Genomic DNA, 17,608 nt, shown 5'->3' with positions numbered 1-17,608 from the left:
TTCTTTCTTGCTTTTTTGTTGCACGATTGCCAGAATGTTGCCGGAGGTCGCGCTGGACCGGTTTGTGTGGACCCTGAGAACATTGATCCTTAACTCATTGCAGTACATCTAGGGTGGGAACTAGTCCCCATTCACCTTTGGGAATCACAATGTGACTCTACTGTTTATTGTGATTTTTGCCCCGCAAATTTGTGGCGTTCTTGGGGTGGATATAATCCCTGCTAAACTGTGGATCTTTTCACTAGCACGGTGTTCGTGTGTCGACACTTTGTTTAGGACATCGTCAGGCTGGGACTTGAGCCCATATCTGTTTTATCATGGGCAAAAGTAAGTCTCTGTGTCCTGCAGAGGTAGCGGCCTCACAAGCATCTGAGGATTGTCGCTTTATTATTTCTTATCTAACCTGAGCTGTGGGAGCCATAAGTGACTAAATCCAGTCTGCTGAAAAAGAGGTAGGACTAGGTGGGAACCCATCTATGTCTCTCGTTTCTCGCTCAAAGGAGGACTCTAAAAGTGACTATGTATGCGAGATTGAGGGTGATCAGGTGGTTTCCCCATTAAGAGCAGAAGGCTACAAGGGAGTTATAGCAGTGGACATCCATCCAGAGACACACACACACACACACACACACACACAGACACAAAACCCACCCTTCCCCCCGCCAGCTATGAAAATGAAGAAAAGGGATTTGGGCACAAAAAGGCCCCTGTGGAGTGAAAGTGAATACAATGGAAGAGGCAGGTCACCTAAGGCTGGTGTTCTGTCTCAGATCATTAAAGAGGATTTATGTATAATAACGACTGGCATAATATCAAGTGTTGAACCTTTGTTGATTAATTTCTTTTGTAGAATTGAATCACTTATGAAGGATGCCATAGGCTCTTTAACTGAGGAAATGTTTGACCTTGTGAGCCATGCTGACATAGCTCCCAACGGGACCTCTAATCATCCCCATGAGGGACAGTCAAGTCTCTTAATAGAGCATCAGAGCAGGGTGGCAGGGAAATACCCCTCCGCTAGACCAGAGACCGACCATGAGAGATAGGAACCAGTCAACAACAACAGTCTCCCTCGAAGAATCTAAGTCCTAGCTGTCCAATCCATGAGAGAGGTAAACAGTCATTGTTACAGACAGGGCGTAGTGCACAGGGTGCCATGCTCCTAGGAGTCACTGAAGTTGATAATGTGAGGGCCTGTGATGCCCTTTAACGACCAACTGTCCCTCTTATTAGGCCATCTATTTTCAGCCATAGACCTAACTTGCCATCTGAATCAACCCGATTGGTAGCAATTTTGTAAATGGTGCCACCTTAAAGAGAAGGAATGAGAGGGACCCTTTTATGATTTGAAGAGCAAAGTAATACATTGGTGGACCAATCAACAGAGGTTTGGGGGACATTTAGCCAAATATATCATTATGGTTAGAAGAACTGAGTGGGGTGGGTTGAGGGAAAAAACATGGGACTGTTTATAGTTTACTTTGATCAGCCCTATTGGTCCAGGCAGTTTTTACTTCAGGCTGTGCAGATCAATTCCTAGCACCCTGCATTCAAGTTTTACCTTTAGATTGCTTTTACCCACCCACAGTTTTTGAGAGACTTTTTGAGAACTCCCTGAGGTGGCATGTAGGAAACAGTGATGGGGCAGAGCCCATTCAGCTTAAGAACAGATTTAGTTTACTAAGTTCTCTCAATTTTAAGGACTGACTACCTACCCCCATTGATATTGTACCCTTGACGCAGGGGAGGATTGAGAGTTCAGTGCCAACCTTGATCCCCATTGGTAACCTTACCATGAATACCCATTTTGATATTATGAGCTGGAATGTGGCGGTTCTAGGCAGCAAGCAATTGGATGAGAAGAGTCTAATAAAGGAAAATCATATCCTGGGGCTTCAGGAGACCTGTGAAACTGGATCGACTTTCTATTTAGATGATTACAGTTATTTTTTCTTGCCGGCCATCCCTTCGGTCAGAGGTAGAGCCAAGGGTGGTTTAATCACATTGATGCCCTTGATATCCCTTGTAAGATGTCCCAGATATGCATGGGCTCTCAGTTTCTTTTGGCATTTACCTTGTCGTTTAAGTATTCGCCCAGTCACTTAGTTTAAAATTTTTATAATTCTCATTCAAAGGACACTCCATATGACCACTTAAGGACGTTATATTTGTTTCTTGGTTGGTTTATGGAAAAGCAACGTGTCCCACCAGGGGTGATCTTGTTGGGGGACTTTAATGCCCTATTATGCTCCCAGCAATTTTTAAGGGGTGAGGAACTGCTTCCTGAGGGTAATCCCCACTTTGAACATACAGGACAATGCGATTTCTTAGGTAATATCTTGATGCTCCTTAATTATAATAAAAGTCACAATTATTTACCTTTGTTGGGTGAAATTCTAGCTCTTCGGTTGATTATATTCGGCTCTCTGCTAAGTGTACCTTGTTAAACAGCTTGGAGCAGTATGGAGCCAATTCAGCTACCATGATCCTTTGTGTCTGGCCCTTGACTGCAGTCAATGGAAGAGCGTGAAGGTCAAAAATGGTTTTGTGGTGCGGGACCTCAAGCCAGTAGATCAGGGGTGTAGACTGAGGTTGTCGAAGGTGGTCCTGTAAAATATTCTGGATAATTTACATCTGATTAGTGGACAGGATATATACACCTGTCTAGGGGGGTCATTTCTTTAGGCTATGAGTGTTCATCTGGGAGACTCATCATTTAGGGAAGAGCAAGTCTGTTGTTCCAGAATCTATGTGGTTTGACCACACCTGCACCAAAGCCTATAAAAATTCGCTCATAGCCTTATATAGAATCGCATGTAACAGTAAGGAAGTGGCTCTATGCAGAAAAATGTATAAGACTGCAGTAGCCACTAGAAAAAAAATCATCTGTGAGGTGGTGTGGGAATCAACTTCTTAGGGTCAGTGTCTTGAAGAATAGTGCACAATTATTGGAGATAGTAACTTACCCCTTTTTTTATACAGGGGACGTAAGTGGCAGGTTGGGTTGACATACTTCCCCTGAAGACTTGGTGGAGCACTTCTAGGGGATTTATGGGTTTGATTCCGCTGATGATTTAGAGTCTAACAGCATGGTAGTGGTGGGTAAATCAAATTTGACTTTTATGGAAGGGGAACTTAAGGAGACCATTTATGGTATGTCAAAAAATAAAGCCCCAGGCCTGGATGAAGTACCTGACGATTTCTTTATAATTGATCCAGTTAAATGAGCCAAAATCTTGACACAAGTTCTGAACGCTGTCTTGACAGATGGTACAGTTCTATTATTGTACCAATCTTTAAAAAGGGCGAAAGAAATGATCCACATTGCTACAGACCTATTTCTTTAATAGATTCAGTAGTTCAAATCATGGGGTGGGCTATTCTCGCCTAGATAACTGTATGGTTGTCCAAAAACAAAGCCTGAGCGACCTGCAAGTAAGATCTGAAAGAGACACGTTAGTGATAGATTCCTTACCTTAGAATATCCCCAGGCGTCGGACTGGATCCGGAAAGTTTTCATCAGCAGTACCCCTGCGCGTCGGTAGGCGTCGTTGTACAGCTCCGCGTACGTCGCTGGCGTCGTAGCCACCGAGATGATGTCGTCGGAGCTACTTAGACGTGCCCACGCGCGCTGACGTCAGTTCCGAGAGAGAGCGGTACTCCTAGTTAAAAGTTTTAACTTGGTTTCTGACAACTTGTTGTGTTGAGTACTTGACTCCTGGTGCAGTAGGGATGCCTGGGTTTAAGTCTTGTAGGGCCTGCCGTCGGAACATGTCGGTAGCGGACATGCACGATGTGTGTCTCTTCTGCTTGGGGCATGCCCATGACCCCGAGGCATGCCCTGATTGTCGGGCCATTGCGCCGAAAGTTTTGCGGGAGCGTTCCCGAAAGTTGTTAGAGGTCCGGCAATCGGTTCCACACAGATTAAGGTCCCACTCCCGTAGGAGGTCGAGGGACCGGTTGCGGAGCCATCAAAAATGCTCGATCAAGGTCCCACGGGAGGTCGAGGGACCGGTTGCGGAGCTATCAGCATCGCTCACCGGAATCAGGGACAGGTAAGTCGAGGCGCCAGAAAAAGTCAAAGAAGCGACATCGCTCTTCCTCTACCCCTCACCGGTCACGGGACGCAGTGAAGGGGGTGGGCGGTCACTCCTCCCTGGCTCCGTTGGAGCCTCCGTCGTTGCCTTCGGCCTACCCACCCTTTCTGTGACCGCACGCGACTTCGGATGAGGTACAGGCCTTCGTGTCGGCGTTGCGCCATTTGTTTGCCTCATCGGGTCCCTCCGGAGCGCCTTTGGGCCCCGCGGACCCGTTGGGTGGGTCTGCCCCCGTGCTGCCACCTTTGGCCTCGGCTCCGCTGGCAGCATGCCCTGCGGCGCTGCCGGCTCCAGCCTCGGCACCGGCGCTGTCGCCGGACGGCGCCGTACTGTGACTGGTATCTTACCCCCCAATTCCATTTCTGGGTGGGGAGTTCGTCCCATTTCCCCGGGCACCTCATCCTCACCAGCCTCCTCAACAACCGGTGGATGAAGGGGAGTACTGGGAGGGGTTTGAAGACCCTCTTGCAGCTCAATGAGAGGATGAGCCTGAATGGGAAGGCGACATAGAAGGGTCCAGTGGATCTGGATTTCTCTCCACACCCTGTAACACTTTCCCCTTCTTCCGTGGCTACGGAGGAGGTTGGGACTTTTTCAGTGGTGTTGCGTAGGGCGGCTGAGGCTCTTAACCTCCCCTCTATACCTATCAGGACCAATCTCCTGACCGAGGTGCTTCAGCCACCGTCCTCCTCCGCGGAGCCGCTGCTGCACTTCAAGGAGGCGCTTACTGACATCCTGTTGAGCACCTGGACCAAACCTAATTCAGGGTTCCCTGTAGATAAGGGTGTGGCACGCCGCCATCGCCCGGCACCAGGCGACCCCAGCTTTCTCACACAACACCCGACGCCTGAGAGTCTGGTTGTCCAGGCTTCTGCCTCGCCGAGCGCATTCCCTTCTGCTCCTCCGGACAAGGAATCAAGGAAACTGGAGCAGTTTGGGAAAAAGATTTTCACCTCTGCCAGTTCTGGGTTGCGAGGGGTGAATACTGCGTGCCTGTTGGGCCGCTATTCTCATTCTGTGTGGGACACCGTGGCACAGGTGCTGCCTCAGTGCCCTGTGGAAGCACGGGCGGTTCTCTCCCAGGCCATTACCGAAGGGAGGGATGCTGCTAAATTTACTATCCGTTGTGGGCTTGAAACAGCCGATTCCCTCAGCAGGGCACTTTCCACAACAATGGGGCTTCGCCGTTATGCTTGGCTCAGAAATACTGGCTTCTCTGGGGATGTCCAGAACACTTTGTTGGGCATGCCCTTTGATGGCACTCGCCTCTTTGGTGACAAGGCGGATAGCACCCTGGAACGCTTTAAGGACTCTCGGGCTACGGCGCAGTCCTTGGGTCTCGCCACCTCGCGTACTCCCTCGGGGTCAGAGTCGGGGCGCCCAATCGCGTTCCTTTCAGTCCCGCAAGCCTGCGCAGCCGCAATGTCAGCGCAGCCGCGGACGTGGGACCCGCTGTGGTGGGTCCAGAGGGCAGCAGGCAGGTCAATCCACCACCGCCCCTACCGCCGCTGCCTCAAAACCTTCCTAGTCCGGTGTTTCAGGCCCACCAGATGCCAGTGGGGGGCAGGATTCGCCATCACCTTCCCCACTGGCGCACCATCACCTCGGACAGGTGGGTTCTGAAAATAGTCCGAAGGGCTACTCCCTTCCCTTCGAGTCTACCCCTCCAGCCATGCCACCTCAGTACCACCGCATGTCGGGGGATCACTTGGCACTTCTCCAGCAGGAAGTTGCGGCCCTCTTGGCCAAGGGGGCCTTCGAGCGCGTTCCGATGCCAGAAGTAGATCGTGGTTGTTATTCCCACTACTTCCTGGTTCAAAGAAGGACAAGGGACTACATCCGATCTTAGACCTCCGGTAATGTCAAGTGCTTCCTCCGGAAGGAGAAGTTCAAGATTCTCATGCTTGCTCAGGTCTTGTCTGCCCTAGACCCGCAAGACTGGCTAGTAGCGTTGGACTTGCAGGATGCTTATTTTCATATCCCCATCCTGCTGGCCCACCGGCGTTACCTACGGTTCACGGTAGGCCACGAGCACTTTCAATTCCCCGTGCTCCCTTTCGGCCTTACCAGTACCCCTCGGGTGTTCACGAAAGTGATAGCGGTGGTCGCAGCTCATCTGCGCTGATCAGGGATTTCAGTCTTCTCCTATCTTGACGACTGACTGTTGAAGGCGGGCTCGCCCCAGGCAGTCGTCTCCCACCTCCAGACTACGGCCGACCTCCTGCATTTGCTGGGGTTTTCCATCAACGTTCCAAAGTTGCAACTGATTCCCTCTCAGAAGCTCCTCTTCATCGGAGCGGTTCTGGATACGGCGCAGTTTCGGGTTTATCCTCCCAAACAGCGAGTCCGGGATATTCGGGCTATGATTCCGATCTTTCGGCCCTGGTCCTGGGTTTTGGTCAGGAAGACCCTGAGGCTGCTGGGCCTCATGGCCTCCTGCATCCTGCTGTGACCTATCATGCCAGATGGCTTTTGTGGGCTCTGCAGTGGGACCTAAAGTTCCAGTGGACGCAGCATCGGGGGAACCTGTCCGACTACGTCCAGATCTCGGAGGGCACTGCACAGGACTTGCAATGGTGGCTCATGAACCAGCGTTGGGTCAGCGGCAGATCCTTCTCCCTTCCCCAACCGGAGCACACAGTAGTGACGGACACATGGGAGCGGCGGAGATCAGAGTTCAAGCTCCATATCAATCTTTTGGAGCTCAGCGCGATCCTACTTGCACTGAAAGCATTCCTTCCCTCTGTCAAGGGGAGAGTAGTGCAGGTGTTCACAGACAACACCACTTCCATGTGGTACTGCAACAAACAGGGCGAAGTGGGGTCCCTATGTCAGGAGGCTCTACGTCTCTGGACGCGGCTGGAACGTCAAGGCATTTCCTTGGTGGTTCAACACCTGGCAGGTACACTGAACGCCAGGGTGGACGAACTCAGCCCCAGGTGCATGTTGGATCACAAATGGCATCTTCACTCGGAGATGGTGCAAGTTCTCTTTCAGCAGTGGGGAGAACCTTGGTTAGATCTATTCACCACCGAAGAGAATGCGCAATGTCAGCAGTTCTGCACGTTGGAGTTTCCAAGGCGGCACTCGTTCTGAGACGCTTTTCGTCACGAGTGGAGTTGCGGTCTATTGTACGCCTTTCCACCTATACCACTTCTGCCCAGAGTGTTAAAGAAGATCCGACGCGACCAGGCCCAAATCATTCTTGTGGCGCCGGACTGGGCTCGAAGAGTTTGGTATCCCGAGCTACTCAGTGTGAGCGTAGTTCCCCCGATTCGACTGCTTCTTCGGGAGGATCTCCTGTCGCAGCAACAGGGGACGGTCCTCCACCCGAACCTGTCCAGCCTCCACCTCCTTGCGTGGAGATTGAGCGGCGACAGCTGATTCCATTTGACTTGCCTCCTGAAGTCTGTAATGTAATTCTGGCAGCCAGGCGTCCCTCCACTAAAATGGTACATGCCTGTCGGTGGCAAGAATTTGTGGCATGGTGCACGGCGAAAGCTGTAGATCCTCTTGCTGCCCCTCTTTCTGAGGTCCTATTGTTCCTTCTTTCTTTGGCCCAGCAGGGCTCTGCTCAGGACACTATCAAGGGCTACCTTTCTGCTCTTTCAGCCTTTCTTAGGCTGCCTGATCAGCCCTCTCTTTTCAAGTCCCCGGTTGTCAATAGATTTCTCAAAGGCCTTACTCACCTTTTCCCTCCTATTCCTTTTTTAATGCCTCAATGGGACTTGAACCTGGTTCTCACATACTTGATGTGCGCTCCCTTTGAACCTCTTCATAACTGTCCTTTGCGGTTATTAACCTTGAAAACTATCTCCCTGGTGGCCATCACCTCCGCTCGGCGGGTGAGTGAGCTCCAGGCTCTTTCCTGTAAACCTCCTTTCCTTGCGATTCATCCAGACAAGGTTGTGCTTCGGCCACGTCTCTCCTTTCTACCAAAAGTAGTCTCTGCCTTTCATCTCGGGCAAATTGTCACTCTGCCCACTTTCTTTCCGCCTCCGCACCCTTCAAGAGAAGAAGAGAGGCTCCACCGTCTGGACCCAAAACGTGCGCTTTCATTCTATCTCAACCGCACACAACCGTTCCGGGTGGATGACCAGCTCTTTGTTGGCTACGTGGGCGCCAAGAAAGGCCGGGCTGTGCACAAGCGAACTATCTCCCGTTGGGTTGTCTTATGCATTAAAGCCTGTTGCTCTCTGGCTAAAAAGGAACCTCCGGTTGGGCTACGTGAGCATTCTACCAGGGCGACAGCAACTACTGCAGCATTGGGACGCGGTGTCCCCTGCAAGACATCTGTCAGGCGGCCACTTGGGCCTCGTTGCATACTTTCACTAAGCACTATTGCCTTGACAGTCAGGTCCGGAGAGACGGCTTCTTTGGCCGTTCAGTTCTCCGTGACTTTCTGGTGTAATCTCACTTCGCAGATCCAGGGTTGGTATTGCTTGGGTATGTATTCTAAGGTAAGGAATCTATCACTAACGTGTCTCTTTCAGATGCACAAGTTATTTACTTGTGTAGCGATATATCTGTAAGAGACATTAGTTAGTGATAGATTTCTTACCGCCCGCTCATCCTCCCTGTTCTGCGAACTGTTCTCTAGGGTTCAGGTCATCCCTTTCAGGGCCCTAGTTCTATTGGGAGGAAGAGGTGTGGCGCCGCGGCCAGGGCGACCCCGGAATCTGGGGATCACGGTTCGATCCCCGGCGCCGGCAGCAGATTAGCCCAGCACCATGTGACTCTGGGCAATAGCTTGCTTAATCTTCCCGACGACCCCCAGCGCCTAGAGACCCTTACGGGTGATTGTTCGTGCTTTACAAAATGTGGATTATTATTATTGCCCCAGTAGTCGGTCTCTGGCATGGCTCTGCGCTCCTGGCGCTGACGTCCGCGCCGAGGGTGCGTCTAAGTAGCTCCGACGATGTCATATCGGCGGCTACGAAGCCCGCGACGTATGCGGAGCCGTATGATGACGCCTACTGACGCACAGGGTCACTGCTGACGAAAACTTTCCGGATCCAGTCTGACGCCTGGGGATATTCTAAGGTAAGGAATCCATCACTAACTAATGTCTCTTACAGATATATTGTTACACAAGTAAGTAACTTGTGCTTTTAGAGCAGGAAGAAGTACTCTGGACACAGGTTTAAATTTACAGATGATTATAGACAAATATACTGTTGCTAATAAGAGCCATTTACACCTGCCATTTATTGACCTTTCGTCAGCTTTTGAAAATGGTCACTAGAAGTAAATTATGGTCTATACTGTTAAATATGGGTCTTACAAAGATTTTGTGTACTTCCTGCAGTATTTGCATAAGGATCTGGAGGCACTTATAAGATATAATCACAATGGAAATACCACTGTACCTTTTAAAGCTCATTGTGGAGTCAGTCAGGGATGTATACTGCCCCACTTGTATTTACTCTTTATATTAATAACCTGGGGGAGACACTTTGTTCAGCCTGTTTAGATATTCCGTGGACTGGTTCACACTGTGTCCCGCACTTCTGTATGCTGACGATGCGGTCCTATTTTCTGGGACTGCAATCGCTCTCCAAAGTATGCTTAATACATTTGTTAGTTTTATGGACAAGTTGGATTTATGTACTAATTATAGTAAGTCCTACACCATGGTGGTGGGAAGAGGTGTTAAGGGGGCGGAGAGACTATACTTTGGCTGGGGCAAGATCTCTAGTGTTAATGCTTTTCCTTACCTGGGGGTTCTATTTGATTACAAGGGTACATGGGCACCTATCTTAAAGGCTAAAAGGAATGCATGGCCAGGGCAGTGGCTTCAGTTTTTGATTTTGCCAGTCGGCTGGGGGTAAAACCCATCAAGTCACTGATTCAAATTTACCAGTCCAAATGTCTTGTTCTGGTCTCATATAACAGTGATATTTTGGAGCTTTAAAGAGGCCCCTGCTATCCAGGTAATTGAGAACACGTTCCTGAGATGCCTACTTGCGGTGCCCCAATCTATACCTTCTTTTGTGGTACACGAGGAGCTAGGTGTGGGTTATATTTCAGATTTGTAGTCAATCTGCCCTCTAATAGGATGGATTTGAATCTGGTCCTACCCAGATTTGGAGTTAAACAGGGCAATTTTGAGAGATTGTCTGCATCTGGACAAAGCTAAACAAATTCTATAGTTGAACTACATCAGACTAACCTTTGGGGAATAGTGGCTCCCAGACTTATGCGATCACCCCGAAAGAATTGTAAGAGGTGTTCTGATTTGGGTTAAAAACACTTTTGTGCCAAAGCTCGGGCTTGATGGGAGTGCAGAAAGTTAGCCAATACCTCAGTTTGCTCATATTGTCACAACCTGTGGGCTTACGGAACCCTATCTCACTTTTGTTACAAATCTTCAACATCGGTTCTTGTTGACTTGATTCATGTTGAATTTACTGCACTAGTTGTTGGCAGACCCAATAGGATGAACAAGGCTGAGAATTTAGCTCCATCTCGCTGTGACAATTTTTCTGACCAGGATGCGATGCAGTTTGCATTCTTTTGTGAACCTAATAGTAGTCCCCATCATCAATTATTAAGAGGGAAGCAATTTACGCAGTCCAGACCCGCTTTAATTTTACTACAAATAATGTAACATTATGATGTTTGCTTTAATGTTGCAAGGTTTTTAACATGTGCAATTAGGATCAGGAAAAAATGGGTTGACAGCTATACTATGTATTAAGTGTGCCCCATGTAATTCCATGATGATGAATGTTTGAAATTGTAATACCGTATTATGTATTTCTGTATGATTTTAAACGAATTTTAACTCTATTTGTATTCTAGCTGTCATTCTGGACTTTTAATCTTTTTATATGAGCTTTGCCCCTGGTGTTCTGTGTGTATCTTTTATGGAATTAATTAACCGATTAAAGATTATTCTGATGATATGAGGAACTACTAGAATCCAGTGACCTGGATGCTTCTCCAGATATTGACCTTGTTTCTCCTCCCAGCCGTGCCACAAAACAAAGTGCTACAAAAGGGGGTGGTGATGGACGGAGTATCAGAACCAATCAAACACTCACACCCAGTCAACAGATCTGGGTTTGATCCATCACCGCTCTTTCACCACCCCCTTTTGTACCGCTTTGTTCGCCATAAGTTGGCAGGGTATGCTCAGACGTGAGTCCCTTGCTCACTTTGCCACTGGATTCAAGCAAGCCTGGCTGAAGACGGCTGAAATGCCAGAAACCGGTCCTAGGAAGCTTGTTTCCGGTCCAGGGAAGGCATGGCTTGGCAGGTCGGGCTGGACTGTTCCCATGAGGCACAGGGTCAGACTGATTTGCATATAGCCATGTCTGAACTGGGGTGGCAGAGTGGGCCAAAGAACGGTGATGGATCAAACCCAGATCTGTTGACTGGGTGTGAGTGTTTGATTGGTTCTGATGCTCCGTCCATCACCACCCCGTTTTGTACCGCTTTGTTCGCCATAAGTTGGCAGGGTATGCTCAGACGTGAGTCCCTTGCTCACTTTGCCACTGGATTCACGTAAGGCTGGCTGAAGACGGCTGAAATGCCAGAAACCGGTCCTAGGAAGCTTGTTTCCGGTCCAGGGAAGGCATGGCTTGGCAGTTCGAGCTGGACTGTTCCCATGAGGCACAGGGTCAGACTGATTTGCATATGGCCATGTCTGAACTGGGGTGGCAGAGTGGGCTAAAGAACGGTGATGGATCAAACCCAGATCTGTTGACTGGGTGTGAGTGTTTGATTGGTTCTGATGCTCCGTCCATCACCACCCCCTTTTGTACCGCTTTGTTCGCCATAAGTTGGCAGGGTATGCTCAGACGTGAGTCCCTTGCTCACTTTGCCACTGGATTCAAGCAAGCCTGGCTGAAGACGGCTGAAATGCCAGAAACCGGTCCTAGGAAGCTTGTTTCCAGTCCAGGGAAGGCATGGCTTGGCAGTTCGGGCTGGACTGTTCCCATGAGGCACAGGGTCAGACTGATTTGCATATGGCCATGTCTGAACTGGGGTGGCAGAGTGGGCTAAAGAACGGTGATGGATCTAACCCAGATCTATTGACTGGGTGTGAGTGTTTGATTGGTTCTGATGCTCCGTCCATCACCACCCCCTTTTGTACCGCTTTGTTCGCCATAAGTTGGCAGGGTATGCTCAGACGTGAGTCCCTTGCTCACTTTGCCACTGGATTCAAGCAAGCCTGGCTGAAGGCGGCTGAAATGCCAGAAACCGGTTCTAGGAAGCTTGTTTCCAGTCCAGGGAAGGCATGGCTTGGCAGTTCAGGCTGGACTGTTCCCATGAGGCACAGGATCAGACTGATTTGCATATGGCCATGTCTTAACTGGGGTGGCAGATTGGGCTAAAGAACGGTGATGGATCAAACCCAGATCTGTTGACTGGGTGCGACTGTTTGGTTCTGATGCTCCGTCCATCACCACCCCCTTTTGTACCACAAAACAAAGTGCTTCCTTTGTTACTGTTATATGTTGGGCGGTAGAGGTACTGGACCTACTACTACCTACTATGGAGGTCAAAACGAATGTTCTTACAGTGGTACTCCAGCCTGCTCAGAACCTTTATTACAATTTAATAAATTCCTCATGGATACTCTCTTGGTTGAAATCATGAACCCGACGCCATAGAGCTTGGTGGTGCAGGTGCCCACCTGTAAAGTAAAACTTTGATTAGGAGTCTAAATGAATAGAGACATTTGGGTAACCGCATCGTTTCTCCCACATAGCCTTGCTCTGCGCTCAGTAAAAGCCAGCAGTCTTCTTTAAAAGAAAATGTGTTTATGAGATTTTGATGAGAGCATACAAACATACTGCAGCATTGAGGCTCATCCGTTTCAAACATTTTCTGTATCCTTTTGTCCACCTATTCCACATTATTGAAACCTAAGTAGGCATTCCCTGCTGCCGCCTCACTTACAGGCTGCTACTTTTATGCCCTATGGAACAAGGTAGCTCAAGTTTCACCATTTGTTCCAGATGACCTCCAGACATCCTTGATCCAAGCTATCCAGGATGGCTGCGATGCGGCACATTTGTTATGCACTCTGTCTTGAACACAACCAACTGCTAGGGTTGGAAAATTGGCACGAGTGTGGTGCTTCAGCACCACGTATGCCCAGATGAGGTCTTTGGTTCCCAGGGATCTCCAAGTATCCCTAATGGACATGCCATTTGATGGTTCTCGCCTTTTTGGTTAGAAAACTTACTGCCCAGCATAGTTTCAAAGAAAGCTGGGTCACAGCATGTTCCTTGGGCCTGTCTGCCTCACCCAGACAGTTTCATCAAAAAATGTACCCCCTTTCGAACTTACGGTAGGAAGTTTCAATATTGCCAACATCCAGCCCCCGCTGCTAGCCCAACCAGTCTCCCATCCCTTTTGTGTTGGAGGTTGCAGCTTATAAAGGCAACTCCCAGGGCATCCGGGATTAAAAAAATAAATATCCAACCATATTTTATTCACTCCTCTGTTACAGATTAGCAATAAATAATAACTGAAAACATTAACGCTCGCGAGAGCAGTAACATCTCAAAAAAACATTGCTCGTGACATGTCTTGATCTCAGATTTACAATCACTGAGCAAATAAACAGTTTCTATTTATCTGTTTAATATACACATACATTTTTGTAAAGATTTTGCAAACTGTGAACCACATTTTGTTGCAATAATTAAAAAAAAACTAAAATAATGTCTGAATACAACATATATTATAAAGTCATCTGCCATACATACACTCCCCAAAACTATTAATGTATTTTTATCTAATCTATAAATATGCGTAAATCACAGCAGCCACCAAATTGCATAATTCTAGTAGCCCTGGCTATAGTTGGGCATAATAAAAATATCTGTTTTTGTTTTAAAAGAAACTTAGACTTTCACTGAAAAAAAAATAGGTTAAAGTAATATGATAGGTGAATTTCTCAGTGAGAATGTTAACGTTTTGAATAAAAAAAAATCTAAGAAATTCAGCATTTACAGTTAACAGCTCTAACTATAACTTGCACCCCCTCCAGTCGGACAATTGGCAGGCCACTCTCCCTACCCTTCTTGGATTTCCCAGTTGTAGCATATGCTGTTATGGTATTATGGAGGTAGAAATCAGGAGCCTATGGATGCCAATGGAATGCCAGCTCTCAATCAATATTTTGAAGCCCAGAAAGTCTATCTACCCAATATCAAGGTAATATTCTAAAAGACAACTCAACTACCATGTGGTACTGCAGCAAGCAGGGTGGCACGGCGTCCTGGATCGTGTGCCTGGAGACTCAGCATCTTTGGAGATGACTGGAGCAGCAGAAGATGTTTCGGTAGCCAACTACTAAGCAAGTTGGCTGGATGACCACAAATAACATCTCCATCCCTTGGTAGCACAGAGCATTTTTTATCAGTAGGTCATGTCCTGGCTAGATCTGTTTGACACTGTCAAATGTGTAGAAAGCTTCTGCACGCTGGTGTTGCCTCCAAAATGGTAACTGGCAGATGCATTAATTCTGTGATGGGACAGGAGTCTCCTGTACATGCTCCCACCACTACTTTGAGTTCTGAGAAAATTCAGGACATACCAGATCCACGTCATGTTAATAGGCCTGCACGGGCCAGGTGAGTGTGGTTCCCAGTGCTCCTGAGCATTTTCCCTCTGATCTGTATTCTACATTGAGAGAACCTTATTTCTCGGTAAAGGAGGAGGTCCAATTCACCTCTATCTGTGGAGATTGAGTGGCAGCAATTGACTCCTTTTGACTTGATGCTTGAAGTGGTGGATATAATGTTTGCAGCCAGACGCTCTCCCATGCAATCCATTTACATTGGGTGCTGTGAAAAGTTTTTGACCTGGTGTATGGACCACCCTGCTGACCCGATGCAGACCATACTTTCTGGTGTTTTATAGTTCGTTTTGTTGTTGGGCCTGCATGGCCTTGCAATGGGCAATGTTAAGGATAACTTTGTCAACCCCTCCGTCTTTTTGTTTGCCTGGTCAACCCTAACTTTTTACAGTGTTGGTTGTGATGCATTTTCTGAAGGGCTTGATGCATATTTTCTGTCCTAGGCCTTTTTCAATGCCCCAGTGGGACCTAAAGTTAGTCTTCACATTCTTTATGTGCACTCCATTTGGCGCTATGCACATCCGCTTGTTACGCATTCTGATTTTCAAGACTGTCATTCTTGACACCACAACCTATGCTTACTGTGTGAGAATTGAAAGCACTCTCTGTGCAACCTCCCTACACCACTCTCTACCTGGACAAATAAGTGGCTTCCTCTTGAAGGTGGTATCACCCATTCTGATAGAGACTTTTTAAAATATATATTCCCCATGCATTAAACTGGATCCGAAAACCTTTCTGCAGTAACTTGGTGTGGCTGATCATGGACGCTACTCTGCTTCGAAAATGACGTACGGAGCCTATATAGGTGCCACTCTACATGCTGATGTCAGTTCCTTCCTTTCCACATCACCAGACACAAATCCAGAGCACCCTTGGTATCTCTGAGACATATACCTCAGAATTTTTCTTCAGTGTGCAAGGGATGTCACCCTCCCCCCCCCCCCCCCCCCCCCAAAAAAATGTTTTTAAGTGCTGTAAGGACTGTTGCAAACAAATTTCTCGGTCTTGCAAGATTTTCTGGTTTGAGTCCATTCACAGACCCGCCTCCAAATAAGTACTGCTTTGCAATCTTTTCAAGAGGTGAATAATTTGTGCCTAGAAGTCTCTAGCAGAAGAACAAGTTACTTACCTTCGGTAATGCTCTTTCTTGTAGAGACTATCTAGCAGCAGATTCCTCACCGACCCTCTCTTCCTCCCTGTTCTGTGGTTAGATTCTATCCATTAAAAAGATCCCAAGGCTTAGGATTCTGCACAGTGGCCTCAATCAATGTGCACTTGGAGGTGTACATCTGGGGGCATGGATATACTCAAAAGCAACTGACGTCAGCATGCAGCGGTGACATTCATATAGGCTCCACACGTCATTTATGGAGCAGAACGAATTTGGTGTGAAACCGCACAGCGCTTCCTGACAGAGCAAAGAGGAGCTGCTGAAAAGATTTTTGATCAAGTCTGTTGCCTGCGGGATGTACAAAAGGAATTTGCAGCTGGATAGATTCTCTACCAGAAAGAGCATTAATGAAGGTAAGTAACTTGTTATTCATGCTGGCCAGCTGACTACTCTACTGAAGTTGTTTGCTCTGCCACAACTCTTGAAAGTAGAGGAAAGGCTCTGTCAGCTTCACACTAAGGAAGCTGGGAGTTCCTTTGTGAGGTTCACGGGACCAAGAAAGCTGCTATGATGACATTGACAAGGTGAAAGTCAGTTCTTGATATCTGCTGCGACATTGGTGTTTGTTCATATAGTCACAAAACACTACCTCCCTGACAGCCAGCGTCTGGCATGAGGTTCATTTTGCCTGCCATGTTCTTCTGCGAGGTACTGCAATTGTATCTATTCTAAGGTGCGTAATCAACGGTTCGAAGCATCCATCAGAAGAACAAACTAATTACCTTTGAAAATGTTCTTTCTGATGGATAATCGATCTGAAGATTCTTTACAGCCCTCCCACCTCATCATTCCATGGGTTGTGTTCCTGTTCACCATAATAAAGTATCACATCAAATGTTGTCACACTGTCACCTACCTTTTATATAGTGCTGAGAGCGTGGAAGTAGAAAGATAAACTGATGTTGGTGCACAGAGGTAGCATGTATGTGAAACTCCTCTCCCATGGTGGTACAGTTATCTGTCATTGAAGCATGGCTGAGAAAACTCTCCAGAACAGTTTGTACTGTTGCAGAGTGTCTTACCGCCTTTCATTGTGTGGTGTTCTAGCCAGCCATATTTGAAAGATATCACAACAGTAACTCTACATCATCTGGTAGAGGCATCTTGCAGGATTCAAAATAATAGATGAATTTGTACCTGGTTTGCCACATATATCTCATTTAAAAGCCACTGTGGCAACTTGCCTCACAGATCTTAGCTGACCTTGAAAACCACTGGCACCATGAACACTGACAATATGCCAGGAGTCTCACAATAGTTTATAGCAAAGGGAGATCCCATCGGTAAGGCAGTTGGTTTCTTACCTGGACAAGGTATTGAGAGAGACTAAATGGCATATTTCCTGGCTGATTTCTTTTCTCTCCTTCTGCACCTTGAAACCTCATCTCTGTTGGAGTTTCAGTGAGCCCAAAAATCAAGATATGGAACTTCCTCCAAATCATGTTGTCCAAGGCTTATTCTTACAATTTTTCTGTGACCTCAAGCTCAACAGGTCATCCTGACTTCCATAAAAGGTCTCCCTTTCACAGTAGATTGTCACAAAAGCCACTTATCTGCCAACTATAAGACATTCCTGGCACTCAGACCTAGACTCAAGAAATAGGATGACACGGCCCATTACTTTTGATCACATTTGGTGGAAGTCAAAATAATATCCCAACTGCAATGCACTGTATTCCTTTTTAGATGCACTGCCATCCACAGATATGGAGGAGTCAACTGTGCCATTGTCTACAC

The sequence above is a fragment of the Triturus cristatus genome, chromosome 5_1 (genome assembly GCF_964204655.1).
Source record: "Triturus cristatus chromosome 5_1, aTriCri1.1, whole genome shotgun sequence".
NCBI lineage: Eukaryota > Metazoa > Chordata > Amphibia > Caudata > Salamandridae > Triturus > Triturus cristatus.
Note: the sequence above shows the minus strand (reverse complement) of the source record.